The sequence below is a fragment of the Nyctereutes procyonoides genome, unplaced genomic scaffold (genome assembly GCF_905146905.1).
Source record: "Nyctereutes procyonoides isolate TBG_1078 unplaced genomic scaffold, NYPRO_anot_genome, whole genome shotgun sequence".
NCBI classification, from domain to species: Eukaryota; Metazoa; Chordata; class Mammalia; order Carnivora; family Canidae; genus Nyctereutes; species Nyctereutes procyonoides.
Genome location: NW_026575140.1, coordinates 43,905,528 through 43,922,570, shown reverse-complemented (window position 1 = coordinate 43,922,570; position 17,043 = coordinate 43,905,528). Strand labels below are relative to the sequence as shown.

The 17,043-nt window shown below is 39.8% G+C and overlaps 1 protein-coding gene across 1 annotated transcript in view; it reads right to left on the bottom strand.

Annotated features, from left to right (window-relative positions):
* The window catches only part of CACHD1 (cache domain containing 1), a 203,066-nt gene that overhangs the window by 121,726 nt on the left and 64,297 nt on the right, over positions 1–17,043 (bottom strand). The window lies entirely within an intron of this gene.

Here is a 17,043-nt window from a genome sequence, read left to right as displayed (position 1 = left end):
CTAGCTAGTACCCACCCCCTCCGTACATTGCCTGCGTTTAAAACATCCCTGTAGACTTATGACTTTACCAAACCCCTCCCATTACCAAGCACTCCCAAGAGATTAATATATAACAAACTAAAGAAATTAGAATCCAAGATACATATCTGTTAGAGACACAAGAAAAGAGCAGGGACCCCATCATTTATCCTAAAACTTTAAAGATACAACTGGAATTCTCCAGATGAGTAAGGAGTCAGACCTGGAGATGTCAGCCAAAACTTCCCTTTTCCCTTTCTATCCTACTGCCAAGGGCTTGTCGGCATCTGGGACAGCTTCCAGGACTGTCTAACACACCTGCATGGTTGTGGTGAGCAAGGCAAGTGCCAAGTTTACCAAGTGCTGTGCAAATGAGGAAAGATAAGGTGCTGGGGAAGGGGGGGTTCAGAGGGGATGGGGGGTAGGTTTGTGACAGAATGGAATGGAATTACAGTCTGGAAAATTCTAAGTATGAATTATCATAATTTTACAATACACTACTCATTCATTCAACAGATGTTTATTTTCCCTTTCTTTCCTAAAAGTGACTCTGCTGAGGGGCGCCTGGGTGGTACACTAGGTTAATGGTCGACTCTTGGTTTCAGCTCAGGTAGTGATCTCCAGCCCAGTATCCCACTTGGTGCTCGGCATAGAAGCCTGCTTAAATTTCTCTCCCCCCCTCCCTGTGCCTCTCCCCTGAAGGTTGAGCACATGTGTGTGCTCTCTCTCAAATAAGAAAATTAAAAAAAAAAAAAAAAGACTGATAGAAAAGATACAGATTTTTAGTAATAGTGCTAACGATAATGATACTGGCTACTGTGTAATAAATACTTACTACAGGCAGACATTATTCTCAGCAGGTTACATCTGTTTACTTATTTTAAAATGTCTCCTAAAACACCTCCGTGACAGGCACTATTATCTCCATTATACAGAAGAAAAAACAAGCAGATTTGTTGGGTATTTAATGCCATGCACATATTGCACCTTTGTGTGCATATCCTATTCCATCATTATCCTATTCCATTATAAGGAAATCACTATTGCTCCAAAGATGAAAAACTACTACCTTGGGAAATTAACGATCTTACCCAGGGTCACTTGGCAAGGCTGGAATTGGAACCCAGGCAGTGACTCCCAATCTGGTGTCCCTTACTGTATTATCTCATAAGAATATGCCACATGGCTGCCTTATACACATAAAATAACAACAACAAAACCCGTCTCTATTAGGAGCTAACAACAACAGCACCCACCTCTGTTAGGAGCTAACACTCAAACATAGTGCAGATCAACAACAGTCCTTTAAGTGTCTTTCCAAAATTCAAAAGCTCTAAAAAAATCAAAAGTTTCACATAACACATTTGTTAGCAAAATAGGACATGATCTGAATTTATTTGGCAGTAAATGCCAACTCCAACTGATGTGTACTTATAACCTTTATTAAACCACTTAATGTGAATGTTCTGTAATTCTGATGCAGATATATTAATGAGTCTGATTACTGGGATCTGTTCGAGATCTCACCAGCAGTATTTTATCATTAAGAGGCATCAGGATTCAGAGTCCCAAGACATTTTGATAAAGAGATTAGGAACCTGTAGACCTACACCTTTAAGGTCCCAGTTTTCTGGTGAACACCTTAGTTTAGTAGATTATAACTTTTTTTTTTTTGAAGCTGGACCAGGTCACTGCCCTCTACTTCCCAGACCATATTCCATATTTTTATTCAATTTGATTTTCTTTTTTTTTTATAAATTAATTTTTATTGGTGTTCAATTTACCAACATACAGAATAACACCCAGTGCTCATCCCGTCAAGTGTCCCCCTCCGTGCCCGTCACCCATTCACCCCCACCCCCCGCCCTCCTCCCCTTCCACCACCCCTAGTTCATTTCCCAGAGTTAGAAGTCTTTATGTTCTGTCTCCCTTTCTGATATCTCTCACACATTTCTTCTCCCTTCCCTTATATTCCCCTTCACTATTATTCATATTCCCCAAATGAGTGAGAACATACACTGTTTGTCCTTCTCCGATTGACTTACTTCACTCAGCATAATACCCTCCAGTTCCATCCACGTTGAAGCAAATGGTGGGTATTTGTCGTTTCTAATGGCTGAGTAATATTCCATTGTATACATAAACCACATCTTCTTTATCCATTCATCTTTCGATGGGCACCGAGGCTCCTTCCACAGTTTGGCTATTGTGGACATGGCTGCTAGAAACATCGGGGTGCAGGTGCCCCGGCGTTTCATTGCATCTGAATCTTCGGGGTAAATCCCTAACAGTGCAATTGCTGGGTCGTAGGGCAGGTCTATTTTTAATTCTTTGAGGAACCTCCACACAGTTTTCCAGAGTGGCTGCACCAGTTCACATTCCCACCAACAGTGTAAGAGGGTTCCCTTTTCTCCACATCCTCTCCAACATTTGTTGTTTCCTGCCTTATTAATTTTCCCCATTCTCACTGGTGTGAGGTGGTATCTCATTGTGGTTTTGATTTGTATTTCCCTGATGGCAAGTGATGCAGAGCATTTTCTCATGTGCATGTTGGCCATGTCTATGTCTTCCTCTGTGAGATTTCTCTTCATGTCTTTTGCCCATTTCATGATTGGATTGTTTGTTTCTTTGGTGTTGAGTTTAATAAGTTCTTTATAGATTTTGGAAACTAGCCCTTTATCTGATATGTTATTTGCAAATATCTTCTCCCATTCTGTAGGTTGTCTTTGAGTTTTGTTGACTGTATCCTTTGCTGTGCAAAAGCTTCTTATCTTGATGAAGTCCCAATAGTTCATTTTTGCTTTTGTTTCTTTTGTTTTCGTGAATGTATCTTGCAAGAAGTTACTGTGGCCAAGTTCAAAAAGGGTGTTGCCTGTGTTCTCCTCTAGGATTTTGATGGAGTCTTTCATCCATTTTGAGTTTATCTTTGTGTATGGTACAAGAGAGTGGTCTAGTTTCATTCTTCTGCATGTGGATGACCAATTTTCCCAGCACCATTTATTGAAGAGACTGTCTTTCTTCCAGTGGATCGTCTTTCCTCCTTTGTCGAATATTAGTTGACCATAAAGTTCAGGGTCCATTTCTGGATTCTCTATTCTGTTCCATTGGTCTATGTGTCTGTTTTTGTGCCAGTACCACACTGTCTTGATGACCACAGCTTTGTAGTACAACCTGAAATCTGGCATTGTGATGCCCCCAGCTATGGTTTTCTTTTTTAAAATTCCCCTGGCTATTCGGGGTCTTTTCTGATTCCACACAAATCTTAAAATAATTTGTTCTAAGTCTCTGAAAAAAGTCCATGGTATTTTGATAGGGATTGCATTGAACGTGTAAATTGCCCTGGGTAGCATTGACATTTTCACAATATTAATTCTGCCAATCCATGAGCATGGAATATTTTTCCATCTCTTTGTGTCTTCCTCAATTTCTTTCAGAAGTGTTCTATAGTTTTTAGGGTATAGATCCTTTACCTCTTTGGTTAGGTTTATTCCTAGGTATCTTATGCTTTTGGGTGCAATTGTAAATGGGATTGACTCCTTAATTTCTCTTTCTTCAGTCTCATTGTTAGTGTATAGGAATGCCATTGATTTCTGGGCATTGATTTTGTATCCTGCCACGCTACCAAATTGCTGTATGAGTTCTAGCAATCTTGGGGTGGAGGCTTTTGGGTTTTCTATGTAGAGTATCATGTCATCGGCGAAGAGGGAGAGTTTGACTTCTTCTTTGCCAATTTGAATGCCTTTAATGTCTTTTTGTTGTCTGATTGCTGAGGCTAGGACTTCCAATACTATGTTGAATAGCAGTGGTGAGAGTGGACATCCCTGTCTGGTTCCTGATCTTAGGGGAAAGGCTCCCAGTGCTTCCCCATTGAGAATGATATTTGCTGTGGGCTTTTCGTAGATGGCTTTTAAGATATCGAGGAAAGTTCCCTCTATCCCTACACTCTGAAGAGTTTTGATCAGGAATGGATGCTGTATTTTGTCAAATGCTTTCTCTGCATCTAATGAGAGGATCATATGGTTCTTGGTTTTTCTCTTGCTGATATGATGAATCACATTGATTGTTTTACGAGTGTTGAACCAGCCTTGCATCCCGGGGATAAATCCTACTTGGTCATGGTGAATAATTTTCTTAATGTGTTGTTGGATCCTATTGGCTAGTATCTTGTTGAGAATTTTTGCATCCATGTTCATCAGGGATATTGGTCTGTAATTCTCCTTTTTGGTGGGGTCTTTGTCTGGTTTTGGAATTAAGGTGATGCTGGCCTCATAGAATGAGTTTGGAAGTACTCCATCTCTTTCTATCTTTCCAAACAGCTTTAGTAGAATAGGTATGATTTCTTCTTTAAACGTTTGATAGAATTCCCCTGGGAAGCCATCTGGCCCTGGACTCTTGTGTCTTGGGAGGTTTTTGATGACTGCTTCAATTTCCTCCCTGGTTATTGGCCTGTTCAGGTTTTCTATTTCTTCCTGCTCCAGTTTTGGTAGTTTGTGGCTTTCCAGGAATGCGTCCATTTCTTCTAGATTGCCTAATTTATTGGCGTAGAGCTGTTCATAATATGTTTTTAAAATCGTTTGTATTTCCTTGGTGTTGGTAGTGATCTCTCCTTTCTCATTCATGATTTTATTAATTTGAGTCTTCTCTCTCTTCTTTTTTTTCAATTTGATTTTCAAAACCTGCTCAGTACCATGAGAATACAAACTAAAAATTAATGTCATTTACGTAGGGTCTCCAGACCTTGAGGAATGTGATCAGTTTCTTATTTCTGATAAGGATCTTCCAGTTGATACATTGTCTGGCCTATCCTGGAAGATGCCTTATGGAACAATGCATGGAACAGCCCTGGGAAGCACACCAGATCCACCTTATTCAAGTTAACACCCACCAAGGGCCAAACTTATGAATATCACATCTTTTGTTGGTGTTGTTAAAATAAAAGCGAATTCCTCACTAGTAATAAGGAATGTGTGTTGTTCACAAGGCTGTGTTTCAGTCCTTGTTTTATTCATTTATTTTTAACAATTATTAGTAATGATTGCTAATACTTCCATGCAGATCCTTTTATGGCCTATAAGCATTTTTCTATGGTCTGCTTTTAATGATGGGGTAGATAAAAGAAAATTTAGAAAGAAGCTCTGGATATGAACAGTAGTTCATATCAAGACTTTGTAGACTACCCTACTTTATACAACCCTCTAGCCACTCTGCAAAGTGAAATCACCTGTGAGAGTCATATTTTAGGGCTATCACCAAAGCAAATGATTTTTGCCCCTCTCCTTCCCCACGCAGGGGAGGGCTGTTAGAGGTCAGTAGAATCTAGATTAGTAACTCACGACTCAACAGGTCAGCCAGTCATATCTGGTGCAAGGTTAAAAGTTTAGGCTCACGTCTGCGCACAAGACCTCCACGTACAGTGAGTTTCTACTACACTCTAGGTCAATGGACAGTAACTGTCCAGCTTAAAATGCAGAGCCTGCTAAATCCAGCTCTCAAAGGCTTAGGCTTAGTACTTTTATAGTTTACAATTTCACATAAATGATCACATTCGATTCCCACAGCAACTCTATGGGGCAGGCAGGGCAAATGCCTGAAACCGATTCTACAGATTGCAAGCTATAGCTCAAGCATTAGAAAATGTGTCACAGGTTTAAAAAAAAAAAAAAAAAATTATGTGAAGTCTGAACCCAGGTCTTGAGTAAAAACAAGCACTGATTTTAGCAAAGCTATTATATTTATTCACATCATCTGTTTGTTCAGGATAACCTAAGAATCCTAAGGAAGGAAAAAAGGCATATTGGGGATTTTTTTCTACCATTTTAAGGAAGATATAGTATGCTGGCATAACAATATATGTATCTGATTCACTATGTATATAAGCAATGTCTGGAGTGATTAAGAGTCTCAGAAAAAGGTCTTATTTTTTATTACTTTCTCCTGCTATGTGAAGCTGTGAAAGGAACAGGGGTTTTGGGGTGGGCTGGAAGGCGGGGGTCAGAGCAGGAGAAATTAATTTGAGAGCAAGGCATTCCAAATGATATACCCAGCAGACCTCAGTGTAAAGAGTTTCTTGGTTGTTAGAGGGACTTGAAAAATGAAAATGAAAAAGCTGTCCTAAAACAGGAGCAATCCCAAAAGGTCAGAGTGCCCAATCCTCTTGGATGATTTGCTCACAGTGACAGGGTTAGGGTATGGCTGTGCGGGGCGGACATTCTACCCTCTGTTTCCAAGCTGTCAGTTTCCACAATCCCAATTCCCTGGAGAACAAAAGGAATTCCAGAAATTTGAACTCTTAAAATTTGAGCACAACCTGAAGGGAGTCTGAAGGAACTCTCCACGGTGTATGAATCCCTGGAAGTAAAGGCAAAAATACTGCCCAACCCTGCCCACTAGTCTCTCTCATTCTCAAATACTGTAAGTAAAAATGTGTTTTAATGAATGAAAAGATCATTAAAATGGGTGGAGTTTTTAAAAGTTCTTTTACGTAAAAATATTTCACTGGATTCTCTTTATCAATTAGATTTACTTCCACAATCAAAGAAAACAAAGTATCTTATTTTTATGCTCACGAGAACAGAATACCCTGGACAAAAATGACCTTTCTCTCATTGATACATACAGTTTAGACAACTAGCAGTATCTTCTAAACTTAGCTATATGCATATCATATAACCCCGCATTTCCCATCTTTGGTATACACTGAGCAGAAATGTGTCCATATATTTATTAAAAGAGAAGCATAAGAATGTTCACTGCAGCACTATTTGCAAGAGCCCCAACCTGGAAAATACCCAAATGCCTATCAGCAATGGAACAAATTGTAGTGAAGTAACACAATGAAAGATTCAGGGACAGGAACAAACATACAATTGCTACATGCATCAACATGATGATACTCACAAACAATACTGAGTGAAAGCAAACACTAAAATGCATAGTGTATAATTCCACTTATAGCATTTTCAAAACCAGGTAAAACTAATCTATCTTGTCAGAAGTCAGGAGAGTGGTTACCCTTCATGAGAGAAGGAACAGAACAGGGCATGAGGCAGTTTCTAGGACGGTGCAACCTTCTATTGCTTGATCTGGGTGCCAGTTAGAAGAAGGTTTACTTTTATGAGCATTCATCAGACACCTCTGAACTCTGTACTTTTCTGTGTATATGTTAAACTTCAACAAGTTTACTTTTTTTTAAAGATTTTATTTATGAGAGAGAGAGAGAGAGGAGGGGGGAGAGAGAGAGAGGCGCAGAGACACAGGCAAAGGGAGAAGCAGGCTCCATACAGGGCCTGATGTGGGACTCAATCCCGGGTCTCCAGGATCACGCCCTGCGCCCAAGACAGGCACTAAAACCGCTGAGCCACCCAGGGATCCCAACAAGTTTACTTTTAAACATACATTCTAGGCAGGCTCTTTAAAATATACCCTAGTCAAATGTTTCCCATACTTTTCAAAATTATTTATGTATAAAAAGGGAAAAGAATTAACTGGATTATTAAAAATTTTTAAAAAGCTACACCTAATCTGCAATCCAGATGAAACTGGGACTATACTAACTAGAGAGTCACCTAGCAATTCACAGGTAAGATCTCCCAAGCCTTCCCTGAGGCTACATATTAATTGCTCCCTCATAATCTAAGTATGTAACATTACTCAGTTCTTGAGCTTCCCAGCCTAGTGGCACTGTACTAACTTGAATTTTCAGAGGAGGAAAAAAAAAAAGTGTCTTTATCTGAGTTTCATCCAGCCTGGATACTTCCAAAACAATTTAATTCAATCTCTTCTTTGCATATTGTTCTTTTATTTTCCTAATCACTGCCTTCCTCCTCTTCCTCCCCCAAAGAGGAGGTTCAACTCATGAAGTTAAAAATTAAAGAATCATGTAACAATTGAATACAATCCCTCCCACCTCTACTGCAAGAGAAGGAAAAATAACATCCTACTGTGTGTGTGCACACTGCACGTATACACATGTGCATACATGGTGTGTAGCCTATCTCTCCCCACCTCTTAAGGGCTGCACCTTAGTCCTTCTCTGTCCCTACTCCACTCATTCCTCCCTACCTGCCATTGCCTTCTCTCCCAAATGTATTTAATTGAGCCTACTTAACAGATGGCAAGAGAATCCCACTTTGCTGGAACAGGAACAATTACATGAGTGTTTAATAAGATGGTCGCAGTCCAGACAGTTGGTTCCACCTTCACGCCTCCAGCAGCTCTGCCAAATCTTAACTAGATATTTAAATGAATGGTATAGCACAACAGCACAGTGAAGAAATAAATACCTTTACAAGCCTAGTGCAATTCTGTTGGTCTCCCTCCCTATTCTTTGCTAAGAAAATACAGGCCTGAATTTTTATTCAAAGGCTTACTCTCTTGATGTTTACAGGTCTCTGTTGCAAGCCAATTTGGCTGACAGCTCACTAATAGCTTCATTCAGCTCTGGATCTCTTCCTAGGATTCTAGGAATTGTGGCCAAAAGGGAGGAAAATATAGATCATCACCGTTATCTCAAGAAGTTGACCAACATTAGCCGTGAGAAGAGAAAAGTGCTGTCGTTACAACAACCTCCAACAATCTCTGGGCAGGGCATTAGTGGCAACTTAAGTGTTTTAGAAAAGAAAATATATGCATGACTTTGTTTTCCCCTAAGCATACCTCACACATAATCTTTTACTAGGCTTTTAAGGGATCCCTCCTGCCCATATTAGACTTCGTCTGATCTTCACCACCCTATTTAGCCTCACACTGTTAAACATATGGAAGGTGCAGAAAAATGGCCTTCTCTGTGGAGGCTCATTGTTCTGCACTCTATGGTCACAAATCTGTTGCTACAAATCTTGGTCATTTTCTCAAATCTCTGGATACAGGTGGGCTCAAGAAAATAGTTTACCAAGAGTACTGAGAAGGTTTCCACTAAAAAGCAAAATAAAAAATAACCTAAATACCCAGCAACAAAGCACTGATTACTTTTCATCCAAAAAATATATTGTGTGCTGAGTACAAGTAGGTTTATAATGATTCCTGTTATTACTACTTTTAAAGTAACATCTATATATACAAGTATTGTTCTAATTACATATGTGGGGGGGGGGGATACATTACACATAATGTTACCATGTATACTATCAAAGGTCCAGAATGGATTCAGGTGCTTTACAGCATATTATTTAAAATTCACACCAAGCCTTCATAGTAGTTACTATGTATTCATTTATGACAAGTTACTTATCACATCAGTTTAAGTGGCCAAGTCTAGATAGAAAATTTGCCTTAAAGTTTATGTATCATCCTCTAAGCAAATACCATTTTAATAGAGAAAACTTATACAAAATCTAGAAAGTACCCAAAATAGCAACAGGGCTTCCCTGTGAATGTGAATCTAGGATATACTTTCTTTCTTTCCCATTCCACTCCCATCTTAAAATGGAGCATCTACTTCCTTGATAATGGATAATGACAAACATTTTTCAGTTACCACACTCAGGAGAAGGGGCATATGCTCAGTTATAACACTACAGAAGACTAGATCACCACCTTGAGAGCTTTCAGAGGGAAAGATAAATGCAAGGACTTATGCTTGATGCTCGCTATAAAAATTAGATTTTAAATACCATACAGACTTGGAAGAAACAGGGCTATTCCCATTTCATGACAAAAGGCAATGCTAAGAAACTGAAAATCATGGCAGAGGAAGAGGCCTACTTTGGGAATTTCAAACAAAACTCATTAGTACACAACAGATGACCTTACGGCAAGTGGTTTCCAAGGTACACATGTCCTGACTCAAAAGACTCATTTTAAGGTTGTATATATAAAAAAATCATAATAGCTATTGTTTATAAAGTGCTTACTATCTGTCTGGCACCAGGTACTTCACATATATTAACTCAACTTCATAAACAATGAAGAAGAATTTATATAGACTGTTCCAAAAACATTATGAATGTGCTTCATCCACTAAGATAGTTACTCAGTCTTGCTATTCTCTATTATTACTCTCTTATTGTTAGTCTATGTTTTTAAGATTTTATTTGAGAGAGAGAGAGAGAGATCGATCGATCCTGGGACTCCAGGATCATGACCTAAGCCAAGGGCAGACACTTAACCGAATGAGCCACTCAGGCACCCCTATTGTTAGTATATTAAGAGTATTTTGTGAGTGATAACCAATTCTAGGACAACTGGAGGTGTGGAGAGAGCAAAAATACTTGTACAAAACTTAAAAAAAAATGAGCTGGGACTCAAGATTTTACTTATTCATGAAAGACACAGAGACAGGCAGAGACCCAGGAAGAAGGAGAAGCAGACTCCCCATGGGGAGCCCGATGTGGGACTCAATCCCAGGACCCCAGGATCACGACCTGAGCCAAAGGTAGACACTCAACCACTGAGCCACCCAGGCGTCCCCCCAGCTCATTTTTAATAGTTTTCCACTAATGATAATCTTTTCCTTCTCTGGACTTCTGAAGCAAAGACTCCATGAAACAATTTTTAAAATACATTCACTGTAGAGAATTTGAAAATTCGTAAAGGAAGAAGAGGGAAAAATCTTTTGTCTGACTGTGCAGTAAAGACCAACTACTATTCATGTTTTATTTTATTCTCCTCTACCCTTTTTGGCTTCTAGACTCTAACTTTGTGGTAAATTTTTGATAATTGGTCCATGCCAGTTTCTTAGCACAGGTGCATGGTAGCTAGTGAGTATAAACAAACATTTGCATATCCATTAATCTAGGCATTAAATCATTCAGATCAGTATTTTGCTTGGTGACTCAACCACCTAACAAAAAAGGAGGAAGGTGTCCTTTCTCTTGAAGATAAAAAATGTTCCCCCTTCTCTCAATTTATTAACAAAGCTTCCCCCCGCCCCATCCCTGTTTTTTTCCTTCCCTGTCTTCTTTGGGCTCTAAGTAGGCACACATACACACATACAGACACACACAATGACCTGCATACTTCAAGTTTGTAAAAGAAGTCAAATTATGAATTCCTTAGTCTGATGTCATTTAACTTAACACCCTTCAAACCAATATGAGCTCTGAACAGTAAAAAAGCATGTGGGAGAGTCACAAGTCAGTGACAAGTGTCATCTTTACAAAGAGCTGCCTGTTTTGGTCCACTCTGTCTCTCAAAAGAAATTACAGAGAAAAAGGAAAAGTCTGTAGTCTGATTTAGCAGGGAAAATCTAAAGCAATAATCTCAGCAAGCAAAATTCTTCTTCTTGATCACTTGGGTTTCCTGTTGCAGCATTCAAAACCAGAAGAGCGGGTGAGTAAATATGAGCCCAGAGAACAAAGGCAAAACAAGACGGAAATGCTTCCCCTAAATGCAATAAAACTTCTGAAGGGTTACTGGATTTTTGTTGTTGTTGTTGTTCTTGTTGTTGTTTTGGCTTTCAAAGAGAGGAAGAGGGGAAAAAGGCAAGTAAATCAGTTCCACATGTTGGAAAGATTCAGCCTTTAGCCAATGTAACTTGATTAAAAGTAATATTCATGACAATGCACATGGCAACCTCTCAGAAATGGAAAGCTGAGTTGCCCAAACGCTTTGCAGATGGTGCCAAATTTCCACTCCTCTACTTCCACTCTCCTAACTCTTAATTCCTTCACTCCCCACCCCCTTGATCTCCATTAAGGCTTTTTTGTTTCACCTTGAAAGAAAAAAAGTGGGGGTTATTCAATGGCTGTGGGTTTATTCTGGGAGCAGATGACAGTTTAAGGGTATAAAGCCCTCAATATTCAAGTGTTCTGTGTGTGCACAAACCCATTCAAAGTGCTCAGGTCTTTATGAATCCATCCATTTAAAGACAAAGGGAACTAGAAACCCTACAATGCTTAACCTTCCAGGCCCAAGCAACGACGTTTAATTAATAACTCAGGCAATCAATCATGTCCTTTCTGAATGAGTCAAAAACCATGTAAAATTTGGCCCCATATTCAAGGAGATCATGATCTAGTTGGAAGGAGAAGTTAAAAACAATAAAGAGTAGTCAACAATGCAGCACAGACTTGGTTTGAATTTAGTATGTTTGGCGCAGGCCCAAGGTGCTGGGATGGGGGGGTGAGGGGAAAGAAACTCCAAAGAGATGGGACTTGAGCTTGAGACATTGAGTTGAGAGCATTTGAGTGTTCACAGATAGGGTATGGCACATAATCCTAAATATTTGGGCCAGGCATTGCTCTATATGCTGGGGATAGAAGAATGAGCATAACAGACAAAACCCCTGTGCAAGTGGACCTTGGGTTTAAGAAAAATCTCCTGGAGGGCTTACTATGCACTGGCCCCATATACTTGGAAAAGGGGGTGTTCTAAGATAAAGACCTTGCCTCTTTCCTAGAAAAGCTCATATTCTAAAGAGGGCCTCTGAAATCGGTAAGTAGGATACAAAGATAGTTTCATCAGGGAAACTTTTGCAAACGAGGCTGAACTGAATGGAACAGAAATGATAGAGCTAGACTGCGGAGATTTTTCAAGCCAGCTAAGAGAAGTTGGATTTTATATGTATAGTAGGCACTTAATATTTTTTGAATGAGTAAATGAATAAATGTATATTTGCCAAGAAATAAAGAGCTGTTAAAAGGATTTTTAGCTGGGAAGTGACATGATGAAATCGGTGATTTAAGAATGTTTATATTTCACATGCTCAGAACCAGGCACCCACTTTACTGACATCTCACAAAGAAAAAAAAAATGTAGGCCATTTAGAGACCAGTTCCCATCCCAAGGGTCTGTGACAGTTCTAAGAGCCAAATGAACTGGATCATCTGGCATGACACTCAAAGGACCCTGAACTGAAGTTTCCCATGTGTCTTATCTCCTCTGTAGAGTTAGGAAATCCTCCTAGGGACTGTTTTATTCAACTGTGCAAATCCCAATAGCAATTACACAGAGCAATATTATGGAATGAGAATGAAAAATACTTGTGCAAAAAAAAATTAAAAATAACTTAATGAAAAACAACTGTTGGGGTTTAAAGCACAGTCACAGCGCTGCATTCAGAGATGAAGACTGGTTTTTTCGACATTTCAAAATATGCTACTGTAGGGGCTGTTGTGCCTGTTTTTCACATAAAATATTCATTTGTACCACATCCAAGTAGAGAGAATTTTCATACATGTAATTCTGGTACAGTCTTTTACTTAAAAAGATGCTTTTTTAGTACAATCAAATTAAGCACAGGAACTATACATCAAAGTATCAGAAAACCTGAATAATGATAGCAAACTGCAGCTCTGTATAAACTAATTGTATGGCCTAGTGGGGTCATCAAGCCTCCCCAGGCCTACTGCCCCTCACCTAGAGAATGAAAAACAGATGACAGAAAATTCAGTGATCCTAAAATTTCCATTCTACTCTTATACTAGAATTTTATTGAAATACCAATTGGAGGAGCGTCTAGTGCTAGGTATTTCTGCCATATGGATAGGTGTTTCAAGAAAATTACATTTGCTGATTAAATCTGACTTTAATTATTAAAAAAAAAATTATAAACCTATCTCTGAAACTTGCTACAGGAGGAGTGGCCAAGGAGTCAAAGGATTATAAGATGAAAATTTAAAGAGAGAAAACCAATCTTGAGAGTTGTGAGTTTAAATGTGGATGTTTAAGACATGAATCAAAGCAGTTAGCTTTTTCAGAATAAACGGGATGCTAATATGATTACATAAATGTCTCCCAGGTCCTCCCGTCTATCATTCTTCAGGTTCTCCCAGCCAGGGTGCCTGTCACGCATATCGAATACCATGGTAACAATCCTAGCCTGTGATGGCTCCTGCACCACATGCCAGGATTCTCAATAATTATTAACTAACATTTTGATGAATGATGACTCTCTGGGCTCGGATTCACAATACAATTTTAATGAATAAATAAATGCTGGTTAGAAATGTTCTTCAAATTTTAGGGCTAAAAAAATTAGGAATGTGAAAGGGGAGCTAAAAAAAATCCTATTACCAACTGGGGGGCCTTGGAGAGGTTAATTTGCCCCCATATTCTAAGTTATAAAGTGGAGCTGATCAAAACAGCTACCTTGTAGGGTTTTTGTGAGGTCTGATGCATGTACAGCACTTATTCCTTGCATACAATAAGAGCTCAATAGATAGTAACTTTTAAAAATCCTCCAAAAAGAACTATGCCCAGGAATAGCCATTTGAGATTACCAATGCCAGAAACTCTTCCACATCGGCTTTTCATAAGCCTTCTCTGAGGTAACATGATGGATTTAAAAACACTATATTTCCAGGAAATGGTTTCCACATTAGCTCTCAGGGTTTTTACAAGGTTGGCTCCCAGTCTCAACCTGCTGGTTTCCCTCCAGTTGATTTAGAAATCCATATGCAAGTGGTGTCCTTCGGCAAATGACTTTTCCCCTTGATTGACAGTACCATCTCGTGGGAACAGACCCCAAATCTCTAGTTCACTCAAGCCCAAGGCCTTGTACACATATTCCAAGGAGGCCAAAGGATCACACTGAAGTTGGAAAAAGCTGCACAGGTGCGGGCATCTCCCAATCTCGTACTGTAAGTACTGCCCCACAGACAGGGTTCCTTCCGTCCAACAGGGCAGTGCAAGCACTGGGAGAGCTAAGTAGTCCTAAAAATCCAACCCACACATACTAAGCAAAGAGAGGTTGCCAGAGAGGGGCAAATGCACTAACTGGCTCTCCCTTCAACAGAATCCATGGGCTCATCCAAGCCCTACCTAGGAGGCAAAACAATTCAACCCCCTTTATTGCCATTACTGAATACTTACTTTCACATTGTATGCAAGTTTGCTTATAAACACTTGTAGTTGGCGAGGGGGGGGCGGTGTCAGAGAATGGGGACACTACTCACCTGGAGAGGAACAAGGGAGCTAAGGTTGGGCTTTGGACTCCTCCAGACCTCAACTATCTCAGCTGTGTGACCAGTACAAGTTATTTAAACCTCTTGAATCTTTTTTCCTCATGGAAATTTAAGCAACATACCTCCAACCCTGCAGAGACAGGACAGAGTGATAATCAGCATCTACTAAGTTTGCTGTTAGAATTAAATGAGACAGTGTCTGGCATATTATTTTTGCCCAACTAAGTATAGCAGGTAGGAAAATTGTTATCATCTTCCTTGAATATCCAGCATAATTGCCAATAGATGTCCAGTAAAGGCTTAATGAATAAAAGATTTGGTACAACTCACTTATTTGACAGAAGAGGAGACAGTCTCAAAGAAGGAACGTGATAGATAGGTCACCAACGAGGGACAGGACCAAACACTGGCTTCTCTAGCTTTCAGCCTCCCTGTTACATTTTTAACATGCTGATTTCTCATGTAATTTTAAAAGTCTGGCTGTACTGCATACGTAACTAAATACTAAACCCTATTTATTTACCCCAAAATGCCAGTTGGAACGGGGAGGAAAAATATGTTATCTAAAACTACTGAACTAGGACAAAACCAGAACATCAAATTATTCTCCCCAAGCAAATATTTAATTTGGCTTGAGTTCCTGGAAGGGAACATGGTATAGTGGAAAGACCATGGGTTCTTTGCAAGGATGCAAAGGATGTCAGACTCTGGCCGTCAGCTCTACTATGTATTGTGGGGTTGGAGGCAGGTTTCTTAAAATGTCCAGAGCCTCAATTTCCCCAGCTCTAAAAAAAAAAAAAAAAAAAAAAAAGAGTATTATGCTATCTACCTTGGGCAGGGAATGCTAATAGTTACAAGATTTCTTTTTGGGATGATGAAAACGTCCTAAAATTAGATAATGCTGTTGATTACACAACTCTGGAAATACACTGAAAACCATTTAATTATACACTTTAAATGGGTGACTTTATGGAATGCAAACTATATCTCAATAATATCTGCCTTACTGTCATAGCTCTGAGGACTTATTTGCCATCTATGTGAGAAAAAGGACAGAGCACACAGTAGGTGCTCAATACAGTTACATAAATTGAACTTCCATCACTAAGGTGGTAGTTACCCAACTTGAAGCGCACAACACAAATCCTGGTTTGCTCGTTATGGAATGCAGATTCCTTGGCTCCACCTCTACAGCTAATGAGTCCACAGGCCTGAGGACACCAGTAAGTGTGAGAATCACTGAGGCAGTTCTCAGAGATGGCCTACTCATCACTGTTTGGAAAGTTCTACACTAGGGAACCTTTCACAGTACTACAAACTGAGCCTCTCTGAAATGTCAGTATGATCTCTCTATACTAAATTACTGTATAATTCCAAATTTCTGTGGAGTGTACTTTAAAATATGATCTGGCTAAAAGAAATTTCTGCAAAAGAAAAAAAAACAGGGAGGGAGAGGGAAATACCCACTATTGCTGGCCACTGGCCACTTCAAGGCAGGGGATAAAGGGGTGGTCTTTTCCAAATCTTCAGACGCTAAGAGATGCTTTCCACTTGCAGTCATCATGCTCAGGATTAGAGATGGAAGAAGAAAAGTAAGAAAGCACTTTGATTTGTCATGCCTGTCTCCCCACCTCCCTGAAAGCTATGTGTTAGTACCTTCGTCTTATCAATGAGGAAATTAAGACTTGCCAGGACCAAGCAGATTTCTCCCAAGTCATACATCCAACCCACCACAGGATGGGGCTGCTCTTCCTACAACTCTGGGCTTCCCTAGAGGCTAGAATTCGAATCTGGGACCAAGAAGTCTTGGGCCACTCCCAGACTTCTGGAGCAGTGTGTCCTAGCATTAGCCTTCTCCAGCTGAATGTTCTGGAAATGCTCACCTTCCCATTGTGGCCCAACTTTGTTTTCTGCTAGTGAACTCCGACTTTGAGTTGATTCCAAGCTAGACTCTAGAAGACTAGCATTAAGACAGTCCTATTCTAAAAGCTCTTAGAGCCAGGGAGAAGAGGGAGGTGTAAGCAGAAGTTGCAGGGAGTGGCCAGCAGGGGGAAGGGACATTAGACCCAAATCCCACACAAAAGTCAACTGGAGCCTCAGTTCCAGCATTCAACAGGAATTATCAGAACCTCATAGGCAGGGCAGGGACATAGCAAGAGGGTGGGCGGGTTTGCTTGGTTTT